Consider the following 15,241-nt stretch of genomic DNA (forward strand, 5'->3'; position numbering starts at 1 on the left):
TTAACATCAAATGGTCGTGGTTTACTAAACACTGTCCAGTACGCACTCAAACCACCGTGTTCATTAAAACCATAGGTAGGCCTTGTTCAAACGACCTTCCGTTAATCTAACTCATCCCTAAGAAATGTTACGTCCATGTCAAAAAAAAAAGCAAAAAAAAAAACTTTTTAAAACATGCCTGTTTTACGTTCCTTTTTAGTCGCCTCCTACGACACGCAGGGAATACGTAGGAAGTATTCTTTCTCCCCTATCCCCAGGGATATATGATCATTTACTCATTGTTTATTATACTCTGTCTAAGTCTCCCGCAACCTGCAACACACTCAAACGACCGTTGCTTCTTTCTTCAGTCCACATTAACTGCAGCGGTGGGACGAGGGAGAGGCACGACTCATGACGATTACACTCTTCGTCAGGACAATTTTTCCTCTTTGTCCAGAGGTTAGTGAGCAAAACCCAGGGGACTTAGCGACTGCCAGTGACCGCCGCTCAGGGGACTTGGCGACTGCCAGTGATCGCCGCTCAGGGGACTTAGCGATTGCCAGTGATCGCCGCTCAGGGGACTTAGCGACTGCCAGTGATCGCCGCTCAGGGGACTTAGCGACTGCCAGTGATCGCCGCTCAGGGGACTTAGCGACTGCCAGTGATCGCCGCTCAGGGGACTTAGCGACTGCCAGTGATCGCCGCTCAGGGGACTTAGCGACTGCCAGTGATCGCCGCTCAGGGGACTTAGCGACTGCCAGTGATCGCCGCTCAGGGGACTTGGCGACTGCCAGTGACCGCCGCTCAGGGGACTTGGCGACTGCCAGTGATCGCCGCTCAGGGGACTTAGCGACTGCCAGTGATCGCCGCTCAGGGGGCTTAGCGACTGCCAGTGATCGCCGCTCAGGGGACTTAGCGACTGCCAGTGATCGCCGCTCAGGGGACTTAGCGACTGCCAGTGATCGCCACTCAGGGGACTTAGCGACTGCCAGTGATCGCCGCTCAGGGGACTTAGCGATTGCCAGTGATCGCCGCTCAGGGGGCTTAGCGACTACCAGTGATCACCGCTCAGGGGACTTGGCGACTGCCAGTGATCGCCGCTCAGGGGACTTAGCGACTGCCAGTGATCGCCGCTCAGGGGGCTTAGCGACTGCCAGTGATCGCCACTCAGGGGACTTGGCGACTGCCAGTGATCGCCGCTCAGGGGGCTTAGCGACTGCCAGTGATCGCCGCTCAGGGGACTTAGCGATTGCCAGTGATCGCCACTCAGGGGACTTGGCGACTGCCAGTGATCGCCGCTCAGGGGACTTAGCGACTGCCAGTGATCGCCGCTCAGGGGACTTAGCGATTGCCAGTGATCGCCGCTCAGGGGACTTAGCGATTGCCAGTGATCGCCGCTCAGGGGACTTAGCGACTGCCAGTGATCGCCGCTCAGGGGACTTAGCGACTGCCAGTGATCGCCGCTCAGGGGACTTGGCGACTGCCAGTGATCGCCGCTCAGGGGACTTAGCGATTGCCAGTGATCGCCGCTCAGGGGACTTAGCGACTGCCAGTGATCGCCGCTCAGGGGACTTAGCGACTACCAGTGATCGCCGCTCAGGGGACTTAGCGACTGCCAGTGATCGCCGCCAACCGTCTCCGGGGACGAAATTCCCTCTAAGCTGTGGGTTGTTTATTACTGACTAGATATACGGACTTATCACTTTATTACCGCCATAAGGCAGTTTTTCCTATTCAACTTCGCTGATTTTTCACCCACCTGCTGAGCTATCATCCCACACCACTAAACATAATGCTTCCCATTGACAGCTACATATGCTATCAGTTCGCCGTCTATATATATATATATATATATATATATATATATATATATATATATATATATATATATATATAGGCCCAGTCCTCTGTTCTTAACGCTACCTCGCTATCGCGGGAAATGGCGTATAGTATAAAAAAAAATATATATATTATCATTATCATTATTATTATTATCTATTTTATCATACTTTGTCGCTGTCTCCCGCGTTAGCGAGGTAGCGCAAGGAAACAGACGAAAGAATTGCCCAACCCACCCACAGACACATGTATATACATACACATCCACACACGCACATATACATACCTATACATCTCAACGTATACATATGTATACACACACAGACATATATATATATATATATATATATATATATATATATATATATATATATATATATATATATATATATATATATATATATCTTTTTTTCTTCTTTCTCTCATACTATTCGCCATTTCCCGCATTAGCAAGGTATCGTTAAGAACAGAGGACTGGGCCTTTGAGGGAATAACCTCACCTGGCTCACTTCTCTGTTCCTTTTTTTGGAAAATTAAAAAAAAAAAAAAATGAGAGGGGAGGATTTCTAGCCCCCTGCTCCCTTCCCTTTTAGTCGCCTTCTACGACACGCAAGGGAATGCGTGGGAAGTATTCTTTCTCTCCAGGGATAATATATATATATATATATATATATATATATATATATATATATATATATATATATATATATATATATATATATATATATATATTTATATATATACACACACATGTACATAATTTATAGTCTGCCTTTATTCATTCTCGTCGCCACCACGCCACACATATATGATTGTATCAACAACAAGAACAACCAATCAGTGCATAGCTAAGTTTAGTTTCCTTTTCATGCTGTTCCGTAGCTCTACAAAGTCCGAAAGATCTGAAACAGCGTAGAGAAAACGGTACAGCTTCAATCTTCAAGAAAATGAATTAGTATTTAGATGTGTTTCTGACCAAAAACGCTGAGGTATGACTGTAATGGAAGAAGAAGAAGAAGAAGAAGAAGAAGAAGAAGAAATCCACTGGATATTGAATTATCAAACGCTTTTTTTTTTCTTTCCTCTTTTAATTCTCTATGAACAACATGTTAACTTGGTGAAGCCTCCAAGGCCAAATAACAAGAAACAGCAGTGTGACCGATCGTCTTTTGAAGACTCCAACGGGGGGTTCCACACTTAACAAACACGGCTCCTTCACCAGAGCCTTCAGAACTGGAACTTGTCGTCTGCGGGTAGAGACAGAGAGGGGCCCGTGGTGGCCAGCTTTATGTGAACTGATGACGATAAAGGAGATCATCCCAAAAGTGATCAAGAATAAGGAACGATGCCACTGACGAAATGTGTGGTTTGACCGCCATGATGACCTCCGGCCCAACCAGTATGTCTACCGCCACCACCATAGCCACCGCGACCGGGAGTTGCATCAAGGGCAGCGATGACCACGGGTTCGGCTAAGGGAGCCAGCAGGGCCACGGTCAGCCCCAGCAAGCCCGTCAGGGCCACTGCCACCAGCACCTAGTGGAGGAGAACGAGTTGAACATTACAAAGTGGGAAGGCTTCTCTCTCTCTCTCTCTCTCTCTCTCTCTCTCTCTCTCTCTCTCTCTCTCCCTCTTATGGGCAGGGTGGCACCAGAATGGATGAGGGCAAGTGAGAATATGTACAAATGTATATACGTATATGTCTGTGTATGTCTATATATGTATACATGTATATGTTGATACGTCTACCTATGAATATGTACGTGTATGGGCGTTTATGTATATAAATGTGTATATGAGTGGATGGGCCGTTCTTCGTCTGTTTCCTGGCGCTACATCGCTGACACGGGAAACGATGATCAAGTGTAATATATATATATATATATATATATATATATATATATATATATATATATATATATATATATATAGAATATATTCCCGTCGCCACCCCAACGCACATGAAATGACAACCCCTCTGTCCCGCATGCGCGCGAGGTAGCGCTAGGAAAAGACAACAAAGGCCACATTCGTTCACACTCCGTCTCTAGCTGTCATGTATAACGCACCGAAACCACAGCTCCCTTTCCACATCCAGGCCCACAGAACTTTCCATGGTTTACTCCAGACGCTTCACATGCCCTGGTTCAATCCATTGACAACACGTCGACCCCGGTATACCACATCGTTCCAGCTCACTCTGTTTCTTGCACGCCTTTCACCCTCCTGCATGTTCAGGCCCCGATCGCTCAAAATTTTTTTCACTCCATCCTTCCACCTCTAATTTGGTCTCCCACTTCTCGTTCCCTCCACCTCTGACACATATATCCTTTGTCAATCTTTCCTCACTCATTCTCTCCATGTGACCAAACCATTTCAAAACACCCTCTTCTGCTCTCTCAACCACTCTTTTTATTACCACACATCTCTCTTACCCTTTCATTACTTACTTGATCAAAATACCTCACACCACATATTGTCCTCAAACATTTCATTTCCAACACATCCACCCTCCTCCGCACAACCCTATCTAGAGCCCATGCTTCGCAACCATATAGCATTGTTGGAACCACTATTCCTTCAAACATACCCATATTTACTTTCCGAGATAATGTTCTCGCCTTCCACACATTCTTCAACGCTCCCAGAACTTTCGCCCCCTCCCCCCACCGTGATTCCCTTCCGCTTCCATGGTTCCATCCGCTGCCAAAGCCACTCCCAGATATCTAAAACACTTCACTTCCTCCAGTTTTTCTCCATTCAAACTTACCTCCCAATTGACTTGTCCCTCAACCCTACTGTACCTAATAACCCTGCTCTTATTCACATTTACTCTCAGCTTTCTTCTTTCACACACTTTACCAAACTCAGTCACCAGCTTCTGCAGTTTCTCACAGGAATCAGCCACCAGCGCTGTATCATCAGCGAACAACAACTGACTCACTTCCCAAGCCCTCTCATCCACAACAGACTGCATACTTGCCCCTCTCTCCGAAACCCTTTCATTCACCTCCCTAACAACACCATCCATAAACAACATTCACTGAGAACCAATTACTTTTCTCTCCTCCTACTCGTACACATGACTTCCATCCTCGATTAAAGCTTTTCACTGCTTCTAGCAATTTGCCTCCCACACCATGTATTCTTAATACCTTCCACAGAGCATCTCTATCAACTCTATCATATGCCCTCTCCAGATCCATAAATGCTACATACAAATCCATTTGTTTTTCTAAGTATTTCTCACATGCGGTCTTCAAAGCAAACACCTGATCCACACATCCTCTGCCACTTCTGAAACCACACTGCTCTTCCCCAGTCTGATGCTCTGTACATGCCTTCACCCTCTCAATCAATACCCTCTCATATAATTTCCCAGGAATATTCAACAAACTTATACCTCTGTAATTTAAGCACTCACCTTTATACCCTTTGTCTTTGTACAGTGCCACTATGCATGCATTCCGCCAATCCTCAGAAACTTTACCATGAGCCATACATACATCAGATATCCTTACCAACCAGTCAACAACACAGTCACCCCCTTTTTTAATAAATTCCAAAATACTCACTCCATCTTCTCACATCAACACTACTTGTTATTACCTCCCCATTAGCCCCTTTCACCGATGTTCCCTTTGTTCTCTTGTCTTACGCACTTTATTTACCTCCTTCCAAAACATCTTTTTATGCTCCCTATAATTTAATGATACTCTCTCACCCCAATTCTCATTTGCCCTCTTTTTCACCCCTTGCACCTTTCGCTTGACCTCCTGCCTCTTTTTTTCATATATCTCCCAGTCATTTGCACTACTTCTCTGCAAAAATCGTCCAAATGCCTCTCTCTTCTCTTTCACTAAAAATCTTAATTCTTCATCCCACCACTCACTACCCTTTCTAATCTGCCAACCTCCCACGCTTCTCATGCCATCGCGCAAGCCATCACTGCTTCCCTCGATACATCCCATTCCTCCCCCACTTCCCTTACGTCCTTTGCTCTCACCTTTTTCCATTCTGCACTCAGTCTCCTGGTTCTTCCTCACACAAGTCTCCTTCCCATATATATATATATATATATATATATATATATATATATATATATATATATATATATATATATATATATATATGTATGTATGTATATGTATTTAGAGAGAGAGAGAGAGAGAGAGAGAGAGAGAGAGAGAGAGAGAGAGAGAGAGAGAGAGAGAGAGACTACGGTGAATATCAGATGTGCTTCACGGAAAATGAACATATGATTCCAATGAATGTTTTTTTTTTTTTTTTTTTTTTTTTATTCTTGAACACCTTGTCAGACCGGTCCGTGTGTGATGATCACCCTAATATTACCAGTCATGGAAAACAATTTTACTTTACTATCTTGACTAGTTTCTAGAATCATTGATAAGTATTTCCCACTATTTTGTATATCATCTTGTGATCCCCCCCTCCCCCCCAAAGTATATCCTATTGTGACACCCCCCCCCCCACAAACACACACACACACACACACACACACACACACACACACACACACACACACATCGGCTAGCTGGTGTGGGGCTGGCGAACGGGCAGGTAGCTTGGTTTACATGAACAAGAACATGAACATAATTCCTCATTAACATAACACCACATAGACATAACCCCACACTAACATAACACCACATAGACATAACCCCACATTAACATAACACCACATAGACCTAACCCCACACTAACATAACACCACATAGACATAACCCCACATTAACATAACACCACATAAACATAACCCCACATTAACATAACACCACATAGACATAACCCCACACTAACATAACACCACATAAACATAACCCCACACTAACATAACACCACATAGACATAACCCCACACTAACATAACACCACATAGACATAACCCCACATTAACATAACACCACATAGACATAACCCCACACTAACATAACACCACATAGACATAACCCCACACTAACATAACACCACATAGACATAACCCCACATTAACATAACACCACATAGACATAACCCCACATTAACATAACACCACATAGACATAACCCCACATTAACATAACACCACATAGACATAACCCCACATTAACATAACACCACATAAACATAACCCCACACTAACATAACACCACATAGACATAACCCCACACTAACATAACACCACATAAACATAACCCCACACTAACATAACACCACATAAACATAACCCCACACTAACATAACACCACATAGACATAACCCCACATTAACATAACACCACATAAACATAACCCCACACTAACATAACACCACATAGACATAACCCCACATTAACATAACACCACATAAACATAACCCCACACTAACATAACACCACATAGACATAACCCCACATTAACATAACACCACATAATAATAACTCCACATTAACATAACACCGCATGATAATAATAACTCCACATTAACATAACCCCACATAAACATAACACCACATTAACATAACCCCACATAAACATAACACCACATTAACATAACCCCACATAAACATAACACCACATTAACATAACCCCACATAAACATAACACCACATTAACATAACCCCGTCTCTGTTTGTTGATGCCAGTGGGTCAGACACGACTTTGTAATTTAGGCAAAAGACGCCCGGAAAATGGTGAATGAACGAAATGAATTGATGATGAGTTGTCGTGTCTCTCCTTCTTGTATGGCTATCTGATCGCGAATCGGAATTGATAGAAAATGAAAAGAGATGACCAAAGGATTCGCCCACATAATCTGAACCTTTTTTTTTTTTTTCTAATAGGCGTAAACAGTAATCAAAGCTGTGTGAGATTAATCAAACTTATATGATTCAGCTTGAACAGCTGTTCACACACGATGTTACACCGTATCACAGCATAACATACATCTCTGCAGAAGTAAACACGAAATGAATATATATATATATATATATATATATATATATATATATATATATATATATATATATATATATATATATATATATGTGTGTGTGTGTGTGTGTGTGTGTGTGTGTGTGTGTGTGTGTGTGTATAAATGACTTAAATCTGAGTGAAAGTATTTCATGGCCCTTAAAGGTAATGATGGTATTTCGTTTTTCGTTGCGTTATGTGGCTTACCGTCTCTGGTGTTCCCATCGGCTGCAAAAATAACCTAGTAATGGGTGCCCTTGGAACTGTTCCGTTGCGATGGCGAGATGTTATATTTCCCTCTGTCATACACACACATATATATATATATTTTTTTTTTTCCTGACCCTGACCGACTTCCTTTAAGAGTGCAGATTTAGGGATTCCCTAAATCAGTGCACTTGACGGAAGTCATATTCTACCCTGGGAAATGATTCATTCTCTAGCCATTCCCATCAGTTGACTAGCGGTTATTAACTGAGAAGAGAATGATTCAAGAAGATGGCCCAAAGGAAGTAGTTCATCACGGGTGAATAGAATATTACTCTATGGATAGCATATAATTGTAGGGGGGACATGGCGTCAAATGGTATGGAATTACCATGGCTTCAAATGATATGGAATTACCATGGCGTCAAATGGTATGGAATGACCATGGCGTCAAATGGTATGGAATGACCATGGCGTCAAATGGTATGGAATTACCATGGCGACAAATGGTATGGAATTACCATGGCGTCAAATGGCATGGAATTACCGTTTTTGCTCCGGCCTGATGCATGTCCATACCTCCTTGAGCCCTACACTGGGGAGCCTCCTGAGAATGATGGTATGATTTTGAAAGGTATGATTAAAGGCCACACCGATAGGCCCCTCGTGAACAGAGCAGAGAGTTATGGTCTTCACTTGACATCATGAATGTAAATCTAGAGCAATATCAGCAAGAGGAGGAGGAGAATTACGAGGTAGAGGGAGTTGACTCCTGTTAATGAGGTCTATTCGCCCTGTGCAAAAAAGAAAAAAAAAAATAAAAGACGCAAAATAAACGAGATGGAGTGTCAGTTGTGTACTGACCAGTAGTCATGGGCCCGGCTAGGAATGGGTGCTTGTTGGGAGGGGGGGGAGAGAGAGAGAGAGAGAGAGAGAGAGAGAGAGAGAGAGAGGGAGAGAGAGAGAGGGAGAGAGAGGGAGGGAGGGAGAGAGGGAGAGAGAGAGAGAGAGGGGGAGGGAGAGAGAGTAAGTTCGTACATATCAAGTTATTGCTTGCAGTGCTTGTGTGCAAGATTCAGAACAAAACTACTGTTATCTACCCCATGCGTGTTTCAAAACCTTCTTCAGAGAGAAATTCTGGCCGAACACTTCAAAAGAATAAAGAAGAAAACGGGGAAAACATTTAGAAATGGGAAAACATAATAAAAAAACGAATATGCCATTAGTAAATTGGACAACGTCGTGGACGAGATCAAATAGACTGTGATGATATGGGACTTACCACTTTCATGTTGACGGAGGTGGAAGAGGCGCGCGCGTGTGTGTATATATATATATATACTTCAGTCAAGGCTGGACGGGTTATCTGCGTCTGGTGGCCTGCAGGTTGAGCTTCCATGTTTATATACTGAACTGGCTGCTGACCTGGGGGAGGGGCATGCCAAAGAGGGCGGGTCTGGCCACGGCGCGGCTCATTTTGATCTCCAGATCTTTGTCGACGTCTGCGGGTGCCGGTTTATTGTGAGCTCTTGCTGACTGAACTATGGGGGGAAGAGTGTCGCGCTGACGGTGACCCGATCGCCGTAGGCACGATGGAAGATCGTGCACTTGGAAGTCATTTTGGTCTACATTCTCACATTGTTCGTTGTAGGTTTCGTCATCCGAACATAACTCGGGGGCATTTCTGTAGATCTACCTCGGGGATGCTCTCGTGTTTATACGAGGCAGGACAGTAGGTACTGCATGAAAAGCCGAGGGTCAGCGACTCTTGAGCACACACACACACACACACACACACACACACACACACACACACACACTCAAACCTAAGAGAAATTTACTTCGAGTACCTAAAGTGATTGAATTTCTTATGGGTTAAAACATGATTATCGACTAAAGTGAAAGACATTTCTGGAGTTTCACTTTATTTGTCTCCTAAGCTCATCATCCATTCCGTTCTATATTTCCTATCTTGTTTTCCTGAGAATCCACGTCACTTTTTTAATCACAATAATTTTGTTTTAAAATTTCTGTTCCCTAAACCCAATGCTTTTAAGGTATTTTTTTTTTTAACTCTCGTCTTTTGCATAAGAAGGATAAAAGTAGTATATGAAGTAAAGTTAATCATTCTTTATATATTTTTGAACGTGCATCGGGGCGCCCCTCGGTAGTGCTGTCGACGGAGATCGTTGCATCTGCCGGCCGAGGGACTGGTTTGCGTGTGTGTGTGTGTGTGTGTGTGTGTGTGTGTGTGTGTGTGTGTGTAGGAGGAGGAGAGGAAGGCTGCGTGTTATCATGTGTTGCCATATGAACGTCTCCAGTTACAGACTGGAACCCATGGTTCGAACTTCGCCAGGTGCCTCTCAAAGGAAACATACACTTCAGTTTAGTTTCCCCCGGGTGGATCATGAAGTTCATATATGACATTTGTTATTGTACTTGCGACCGTGACCACAACACTTACCTGGGGACTGATAAGATTCGCCATACAATAAGCGACAGATAATTTACTTTTACGTAGATGAACAAAGTCGCTCCGAAAGAATGAAGGGCGAGTATAATTTGGAAACCCCCCCCTCCAAATTCGCGAATGAATTGGCCCTCACAGAGAGAGAGAGAGATCAATAAGAACAGAGAGGCCCGGGCCCCCACATCATCAATACCCACGTAAGTTATGCGAGGATCAGCTGCTGCCTCCAGACCTCACATGATAATGGAACTATTGACAAAATTATCACCAGTCCTCCTCCTCCCTCCGCCTTGCAACCTGTTCGCGGGCGATTGTGACCCCTCCTTGACCTCCAGCTTCCAGGTACGGTCATACCTGAAGCCTCGTGAGGAGGGACTTCGCCGTAATGTCACGTGTTTAAGGACGTGGACTCCTTGTCGGTTACTTCAGGGTTATGCCATATTTTTTTTCCTTTTTAAATCCGGTCTGGACGTACGTATGCGGCTGGTCTACGTGGGTGTTGGTAGAGGTTAGGTCTGCGTTGTGATTACAGAGAGAGAGAAAGCAAAATTGGGGACGACAGTTTCATTTTCGAGTGAACTCCTGCTTCGTATCCTGGGATTTGCGTAATTCTGCATCGTTTCGGCTTCCATTGGCCTGATCTGACTTTAGAATCTAAACTGATGATGCTTAACCTTCTCTTGCTTCCAAGGATGTGGCCATTACATTAGATTTAATGGCTCTTAGCTACAAAAGTCCATCCACACCAACTTCTGTTCCACACTGCAACATTTTTTTTTCTTTTTATGCAGATATTGACTGCATATAAAGGTACTATTTGTGTGCTTTGGGTGAGAGAGTGCTAACATTTGTGTTGCCCCGTCTTCTAACCTGTATATATGTATCCTGTCTGTACCCATATGTATTTACACACACACACACACACACACACACACACACACACACACATATGCCTGGGCCAGGACACCAATTCTTGACCAGCCCCGAGGGGAGCATAAACACCTGGGTTGGGTGTGGGCCGATTGCCGAGTGGGACCGACCCTGGGCTGAACGGTGGTGACCCACGGCGAGTAACATCATCCAATACACCACAGGGCGACCTGCAAATCGGTTTGGCTGGCTGGTTGGCTCTTTCGTCTCTACGTAGGTCGAACCACTTCCAGTAAGTCGAGGAGTCAGTATATCGCGTCACTACACCCCTCAGATCGTCAAAGTAGAGCGCCATTCTGTAGCCGTTCAAGATCGTTCTGAGGCAAACATACACTCTTGTTGTAAACAAGACACCCTTCCATGTGAACGCACGCACGAAGCCTCACAAGACCCTCGCACAATTGAGGGTCCTGGAGTGTTGCACGTCATTGCCCCTCAAGGGACGCAGAGGTTGGTGACTCCCGCCCAGGAAAAATAGAGAGAGAAAAAAAAAGAAAGAATAAACTTGTATTATGACACAACATTACGTGTATTATGTATCTGGGGGTTAGTCATACTTCTGATGGAATGTAACTCTAGTAAGAGGAATAACACAGTTTCATTCCTATGTACACGAATGTACTTCCTTGTCTGGTCAAATTATTTTCTCAGGACACGGTGTGTTGTTAATAGGACGTTGCTGGGGAAGTTGCGAATTACTTCTGGCAGCTTTAGTATAGGATTGTAATGAGGAAGCAGTTTGGAAATTTGTCCATGCCGTATTCCCCAGGTTTTTGTCCAATCTTTCATCTTCATTAACTTTCCCAGGTTTTTGTCCAATCTTTCATTTTCATTAAATTCCCAAGTGTTTGTCCAATCTTTCATCTTCATAAACTTTCCCAAGTTTTTGTTCACTCTTTCATCTTCATTAAATTCATAAGGTTTGTGTCCAATCTTTCATTTTCATTAAATTCCCAAGTTTTTGTCCAATCTTTCATTTTCATTAAATTCCCAAGTTTTTGTCCAATCTTTCATTTTCATTAAATTCCCAAGTTTTTGTCCAATCTTTCATCTTTATTAAATTTCCCAAGTTTTTGTCCAATCTTTCATTCTCATTAAATTTCCAACTGTTGGTTCTGAAGTGACGTTGACAGCATAACCCCCTGGCTGTTGCTTAGCCCGAGAGCGGACATCATCCACGAAATCAAATCGACATCTGCTTCCTCGAATACAATAGTGACATGGACGTAGATCAGCTCTTCCTTTAGCTCTTTGCATGCACTTTCCTCGTTTTCTAGCCTAGTCTGTGCGTGAGGACCTTAATGGATGATGGTTTATGGCTATACAACCCAGCTGAGGGTAAAGGACTACTTATAGTATTTTCTTGACCCTGATCTGACGAATACATACATTTATGCAGAATCTATCTCGGAAATTAACCTCTAATGCGCTGAATTCTCTTTGGTGGTTCGAGAGACAGTCAAAATGTCTCTCGCGGATGTGATGAAAATTTCTTAGGGACGCGACGATCTAGGGTCTAAGGATCATTTCAGTCTCTCCCGGGTCACTGAGGTCTTCCAAGGTCAACCACAGTCTCTCCTACGGTCACCACAGTCTCTCGCAGGATCTTTGTGATTTCTCCCACGCCATCATAGTCCCTCCCAGGATCATAATTACCTCCCAGGTCTACTGTATTGCCACCCGAGGCCCCTCTTCCGAGGCTATCAAAGACTCAGGGTCAATAATGTCTCCCCGAGACCAATCTTCCGAGACTATCTAAGACTCAGGGTCAATAATGTCTCTCCAGAGCAATATCATTGTCTCCAGCGCCAACAGTTTATCCCAGGGCCACTGAGGTCACCTTAAGGATTATGAGATTTGCCATTTTTAATCTTCAAGGCCACCAAACTGGTACTGTTGACCGCCATGTTTTGACCCTCCCCCTCCCAGTCTCGCTAAAGCCGTTCCCATAAACCACCTATTTATCCCTAGGTGTGACCGCATTTTCTCTATTGCTCCCAAGTCTGTCTGCCGAACGACCAAAGAGAAAAAAAAAAAAAAAAAACGCAGCCGACGACGACGGGTAAAACAGATAATGGAAATGGCATAAGGATGCACAAAGCTGTGGGTGAGGGAGGGTTGGGTTGCCAGATTTGGGTTGCTTTAGCTCTTTGAATTTTCCCGAAGACAGGACTGATGGGAGGAGCCTTCTTCCTTCTATTTAGCAATGTTGTCAAGTGGCAGTATATTCGTACTCTTGATGACTGGAGGATGACGTAATTTTTTTTTTTGGGGGGGGTGGGGGTTTAAGCCGCATCGAGCGAGAGAGAGAGAGAGAGAGAGAGAGAGAGAGAGAGAGAGAGAGAGAGAGAGAGAGAGAGAGAGAGAGAGAGAGAATACGTGTAAGCAGTCGTCTCTGGTGCTTCTTCGGAGAGGATTTTTTTCTGTTTTGCGTTCCAGGAGGAACCTGTTATATACTTCTGTGACTTCACTGATATTACGCGTCTGGATATACCCAAGTATACTATCATGTCTGAATATCTTTTTCTGTTTTCTCTCTCTCTGGTGGTGTGAGGTAATGTGAACTCGTCTAACCTTAGTAGACAATGAGTGTTCGGTGGTGTAAGCCATCCTTGTCCAACTTCCACGTAACTTTGTTATTGGTTTTGTAAGAGGAGGAAATAAAAAAGAAAATAGGTAAAGAAATGTTAAAAGTCACAAGATATGGTGGTGTCGTGCTTTCGCTATCCAAGGAGAGAGCGATTGTGTGTCGTACTCTCTCAGCCCGGCAAGCCTGGCCGTTCATTCTCTTTAACTGATATATATATATATATATATATATATATATATATATATATATATATATATATATATATATATATATATATATATATGAAGGTTGAGTTGTGCGAGAAAGGTCTTCGGAGATATTACAGCGGTCCAGGATCATGTGTGTGTGTGTGTGTGTGTGTGTGTGTGTGTGTGTGTGTGTGTGTGTGTGTGTGTGTGTGTGTGATATCGTACCATACCACTTGGCAAGGCTGATAGACTGTATCGTAACCCGAGTGTAGTAGCCTATCGGACCACGAGCAAGACTGGTGGCCTTCAGACTATATCGTAACCCGAGTGTAGTAGCCTATCGGACCACGAGCAAGACTGGTGGCCTTCAGACTATATCGTAACCCGAGTGTAGTAGCCTATCGGACCACGAGCAAGACTGGTGGCCTTCATACACCCCCCTCTTAGCGACAGTAGTAGACTATATCGTAACCCGACTAATGGAGTACTGCAACCTTTGCGACGCGAATGACGTATCGTATACCACAGGCGACGACACGCATGGAGTATCGTACTCCTGGCGACACCGGGATCGGCTATCGTGCCCCTGGCGACCTTGATGGACTATCGCACGTTCTGGCGAGACTTGCGAGAGGTGGTGGGCGAAACCTGTTGTAGGAAATCTCTGCCACAGTTAACAACACGTCGGTTTATGATCTTAACTCGCTCGCTTACGTCATCAGGCACGTACAGCGATTCTCCTTAACCGAGGAGGATGTACCAGTAATAAGAAATATGGACTTTCTCAACCCCAGTGTATAGATAGGCGCGAAAATAGAGGGGCTGCAAAGAGGTACTAGGCTGCCCCCAGCTTTTTCTCTTTATTTTTGAGACGATTCTTCTGGAACTTGAATATTCGTCTTTTTTTTTCGGTAGAAAAGTTGTTAGCTCAAAATCCCTTGCATACGTAAGTGCCATCAGTTTAATCTCTCATAATGATAATGATTATTATTAATATTAATGATAAGAATTTATTATTATTATTATTATCATTATCGGTACATGTCCCGAGAAACTATGATCTAGAACGTTCCATAGTGTCGGCTG

The 15,241-nt window shown here is 43.9% G+C and overlaps 1 protein-coding gene and 1 long non-coding RNA gene across 3 annotated transcripts in view; one reads left to right on the forward strand and one right to left on the reverse strand.

Moving 5' to 3' along the window:
- LOC139767286 (uncharacterized) overlaps window positions 1-15,241 on the forward strand; it is a 398,565-nt gene that overhangs the window by 13,368 nt on the left and 369,956 nt on the right. The window lies entirely within an intron of this gene.
- On the reverse strand, window positions 2,889-9,430 carry LOC139767288 (uncharacterized). Its single transcript, XR_011717031.1, has 2 exons — window positions 9,260-9,430; window positions 2,889-3,357 (listed from the first exon to the last, which is right to left on the reverse strand). It is a non-coding gene; the product is annotated as an uncharacterized lncRNA (long non-coding RNA).

The sequence above is a fragment of the Panulirus ornatus genome, chromosome 59 (genome assembly GCF_036320965.1).
Source record: "Panulirus ornatus isolate Po-2019 chromosome 59, ASM3632096v1, whole genome shotgun sequence".
Classification (NCBI taxonomy): Eukaryota; Metazoa; Arthropoda; class Malacostraca; order Decapoda; family Palinuridae; genus Panulirus; species Panulirus ornatus.